The sequence below is a fragment of the Lathyrus oleraceus genome, chromosome 4, assembly GCF_024323335.1.
Source record: "Lathyrus oleraceus cultivar Zhongwan6 chromosome 4, CAAS_Psat_ZW6_1.0, whole genome shotgun sequence".
Taxonomy (NCBI): domain Eukaryota; kingdom Viridiplantae; phylum Streptophyta; class Magnoliopsida; order Fabales; family Fabaceae; genus Lathyrus; species Lathyrus oleraceus.
The window spans coordinates 184,808,203-184,813,575 of NC_066582.1; positions in this window are offsets into that span (position 1 = coordinate 184,808,203).

Here is a 5,373-nt window from a genome sequence, read left to right on the forward strand (position 1 = left end):
TGGTTGATATCGAAAATGGATCCAATCAAGTATATTTTTGAGATGTCTGCTTTAACTGGGAGGATTGCCTGCTGGCAGATGTTGTTATAAGAGTATGATATCGAATACCAACCTCAGAAAGCAATCAAAGGTAGTATCTTGGCTGACCATTTGGCTCACCAACCATGTGAAAATTACCAATCACTGCAGTATGATTTTCCTGATGTAGAGATCTTGTACTTGAAAATGAAAGATTGTGATGAACCATTGCTTGAAGAAGGGCCAGAACCTGGTTCCCGTTGGAGCATGGTAATTGATGGAGCTGTAATCAATATGGTAATGGTATTGGGGCAGTGATTATTACTCCTTAAGGCACGCATTTTCCGTTTACAGCTAGATTGACTTTCAAGTGTACAAATAATATGGCAGAATATGAAGCTTGCATTACGTGGCTCGAAGAGGCCATTGATCTCAGAATCAAGCATTTAGATGTCTTTGGAGATTCAACTTTGGTTGTAAACCCGATCATAGGCGAATGGGAGACGAATCAACCCGGTTTGATATCGTATAGAGATTATGAGAGGAGGATTTCAACTTTATTTATAAAGGTTGAATTTCATCATATCCCTCGAGATGAAAACCGGATGGCGGATGCTCTTGCAACATTGGCGTCAATGATTATAGTGAGGTATTGGAATGAGGTTCCCAATTTGACTGTGATGCGTCTTGATAGGCCAGCTCATGTGTATGCTGTTGAAGAGATCAAAGATGAAAAATCGTGCTATTATGACATCAAGTGCTTCCTCCAAAGTCAGATTTACCCCTCTGGAGCATATTTGAAAGATAAGAAGACTTTGAGAAGATTAGCCGGTAACTTCAGACCTATTTATGATTGAAGTCCATGAAGGTTCCTTTGGTACTCATTACAATGGATATGCAATGGCAAAAAAGATGTTTCGAGCAGGTTACTATTCGCTGACAATAGAGTCTGATTGTTGCAAGTTTGTGAAGAAATGCCACAAGTGTCAAATATATGTAGATAAGATTCATGTTCCTCCGACACTGTTGAACATCATTTCCTCCCCATATCCCCTCTCCATGTGGGGAAGTGATATGATTGGCATGATTGAGCCCAAAGCATCAAATGGACATCGTTTCATTCTGGTGGCAATTGACTACTTCACAAAATGGGTTGAAGCAGCATCGTATGCAAATGTAACCAAGCAAGTGCTTGTAAGGTTTATCAACAATCAAATTATATGCCATTATGGTATGCCAGGTAAGATCATTACTGATAATGGATCGAACTTGAATAATAATATGGCGGAAGCTCTTTGCAAAGACTTCAAGATCGCACATCATAATTCTTCTCCCTAAAGACCCAAGATGAATGGGGCCGTTGAAGCTGCAAACAAGAACATCAAGTAGATCATTGAGAGGATGGTAGTGACGTATAAGGATTGGCATAATATGCTCCCATTTGCTTTGCACGAGTATCATACATCTATCCAGACTTCAACAGGGGCAACCCCCTTCTCTCTTGTATATGGTATGGAAGCAGTGCTCTTCGTAAAGGTTGAGATTCCTTCGTTGCGTGTGCTCATGGAAGGCAAGTTGACTGAAGCTGAATGGTGTCAGACCAGGTATGATCAGCTGAATTTAATAGAGGAGAAGAGATTGAATGCCATGTGTCATCGTCAGTTATATCAGCAGAGGATGAAGAAAGCTTTTGACAAGAAGGTCAGACCTCGTGTATTCAGAGAAGGTGACCTTGTGCTCAAGAAGATTTTATCTTTTAAACCAGATTCTAGGGGAAAATGGACTCCTAATTATGAAGGCCCATATGTTGTCAAAAGAGCCTTTTCAGGCGGTGCTTTGATTCTTACAACTATGGATGGTGAAGAGTTCACTTGTCTTGTGAATGCATATGCAGTCAAGAAATACTTCGCCTAAAAAAGAAAAGAACAACTTGCTAAGTTGAAAACCCAAAAGCGCGGCTTATGCAAAAAATGAGCGTCTCGGTGGATTGAAACCCGAAAGGGCGATCCAGGAAAAAGTTAGAGACATAAAATAGAAAGAATCATCCCGATAAATTGAGTACCCCACCTTGGGGAAATTTATGCAAAAAATAGGGATTATGGAAAGTAACTGCATCCTGCTGACCTTCAATTTTGGGAAACTTTGTTGAGCACAAGGGTTGACAGTGATTCATCACCCCAGTAGCGGCCAAAAGCACAGTGGACATCAAGAGTTTGTAGAAGGATTAGTGATCATTTGTATTCAATGTAACCCTTTCCATGTAAATTACCATTTTCAAATTTGTAAAAATCTATGGACTCTTGTCATTTACGGACTACCATTCCCTTAAATAAAGTTGAGCTTTTATCCAATTGTTTCCACTCTTGTTTACTTCAGCCAAGTAGTTTTAAATTTTATTATGATCATTTTCGAAATTAAAATTTTTAGATCAAAATCATTTTTTTTCTTCATAAAAATATAAAAGCATGAATTTTAATGCAATGAAAAGGAATGTCAAGAGTAGTTCGAAAGCAGTAAGCCCTAAGTGTGGAACATTGATGAGTCTCCCCAAGCAGTTGATTCTTCGTATTTCCCCAAGTCGATTTGGTTTATTCCCCAGCGAAGTTTGTGTTTGTTACCTAGCCAATCTTTATCTCCATCAGGGTAAGGGAGGTGTCCTCCGTAGTTTGTATGGTTATGGTAAAGCTTTGGTTTCCTCACCAATCACCATCAGATTCGCTCCCAGTCAGGGTTGCCTCCTGGTTTCTGAGAAACTTTTCACGCTTGTTCCTCTGCAGGGTTGTCTCCCACTTGATATGGTGTTGACCTAAATTTCCTCGCAGACTCGATAACATTTTTTCAATAGATCTTCTCCTTCCGCATCTAGGTTTGAGCCTTTGGGATGTTGATCTCTCTTTTCTCCGGCATTTGTCTCCCTCTCTTGTGGATTGACCGAGAATTGTACCGATGAATCAAGGTTGCGACACCTTTGTATCCTTTATGATTGTTTTGTCAGCATAATCATCATATACATATACATATATACACTCATATATTCTCATGATTGCATAATTACATGTTCATAGTGGTTGATTCATTCCTGTGATTATTATTCTCTGTTATGGTGGTACTTTATCCCCATATGAGTTTGGTGTCTGTCCTCCCTCAATTGTATAGTGTCAGCCCCTTAAGCAGAAAAACTTTAACCTTTCTCTTTTCTCCACTGAGTTATTTCCTCGTGGATGATTATTGCTTCAGTTTCCTCCCCGGTTGATTATTTGGATAGAACCACTCCCCTTGAGTTATACCCTAAGCGTTTATTACCCAGTAACTGGTAATATCCTTCTTAGTTTGCAGTTTTCTACTTCTTGCCCAATACGCGGCAAAAGTACCCCTGTTTTCTCCTCAGAGGAATCCCTAGTTGATTCATTTTTGTGATTCCCTAGGAAGTATATCCTTGATATGTTATTCCTAACCGATGACAGATATTTTCTTCCCTTTTTTGAGTTTATCCTTGATATGTTCATCCTAAACGATGACAGATACTCTCATCTTTGGTATTCTACCCAGGAAAAAGGTAGTTGTAATCCCCATTTTGTTCCCAAGAGGGTTAATCCTTGATATGTTCATCCTAACCGATGGAAGATTTCCTTCTCTTTGCGGTCTTCTACCCAGTAACTGGTAGTCATAAATCCTGCTTTTCTCCCCTTTGTAGAGTATATCTTTGATATGTTCACTTTAACCAGTGACAGATATTCTCTATGATGGTAGTCTATCTAGTAACTGATAGGTGTAATCCCTATTTCTCTCCTCGCATAGTCTATCCTTGATATGTTCATCCTAACCAATGACGGATTTTCTCTTTGATGGTTTTCTATCCAGCATTCGATAGATCTAATTCCTACTTTTTGTTTAGTGGGTTTATCCTTGATATGTTCATCTTAACTGGTGACAAATATCCTCCTTAAAATCCTCAGGCAAGTTTATCCTTGATATGTTCATCCTAACCGATGATGCATTTTCTTTCCTTTAAGTCTATCCTTGATATGTTCACTTTAACTGGTGACGGATATTCTCATCTTTGGTCTTCTACCCAGTAACTGGTAGTTGTAAGTCCTATTTCTGCAGTTTTCCCCCCAGCAAGGTTATTCTTACCCAAGTAACCGGTAATGAATACTCCCTCCTGGTGGTGATTCCTAGTGAGTAATCCTTGATATGTTCATCCTAACCGATGACAGGTGTCCTCTCTGTCAGATCTTTATTGTCTCCTTACCCAGTAACCAGTGGTGGATAGTAGAATTCTACTCCTCCTATGTTGAAGATTATTTCTTCCTCAGTTGAAGTTGAGTGCGCATTTCCTTGGTGAAATCTCTTTTCCTACATGATTCAAGTATGTCAGTTTTATCCTGATCTGCTTGTTTCCCCTGCAGATGTTTTGTTCCCCCGGCTGAGTCCTTCCATTTTAATGGAAGTCCTCTAGTCTCCCAGTAGTTTTTAAGTCGTAGCCTGGCATACACATAACTTTTTTATCCCCTCTGAGTCTCTGTCTCCCCAATGAGTTTTCCTTATGGAATGCATTGTGTTCCTGCGGACCTTCAGTCTCTCTAATTTCTTTTCCTTTGTGGCAATATTTCCCCATAGAGAATTCGCTTTTACATTCATATCATATGTATCATGAGGTCTCTTAAGGACCAAAATTTGTTTCTATGTTGTTATTTAAGCCCATTCTACTGAGTCGATATGAAGATTTTAGCCTTCACCTCCTCGGTTAGAATGTCCTTAAATAGGGGCAGCTGTAAGACCCCAATTTTGACCCTAAGATCCCTCATGTCACTTCATCATATGCATTAGCATTGGGATCATACCTTGGCATCCTCCTTACCCGTCTTTCATTGGGTTTGTTTTGGGAGAGATCACCAAGCAACATGTGATTGTATCATACTTGTATATTATCATTTTTACTAACCAAAATACCAAAAATATGTCTTTGAATTTGCCTAACTCTTTTGTAGGTAGCGCATGATCCCCATTGATCTAGCAAGCCCCTATCTAGGGTTTAAGACCCTCATGGATAAAAGAACAACCAAGGATGGATCCACAATGTCTCTAAGCATCTTATATGAGTCCACATGATCTTCATATGTTACTTTAATCAAGTATTCTTCAAAAGTTTGGAGGTAATTTGCCTTGGAAATCCTAGTTTGTCTGGGTATCTTAAGTAACTTCTTCAACAAGCTTCCTCACCAATTGATAAAATTTCGTACACTTCAAATTTCATCATCTTATGCATATATGATATACCATGAGCCTAAAAAGTCAAGAGAATTGGAAGTTAGCAAGTTGGTTGATGGTGGTTAGCCAGATGAATTCATATGA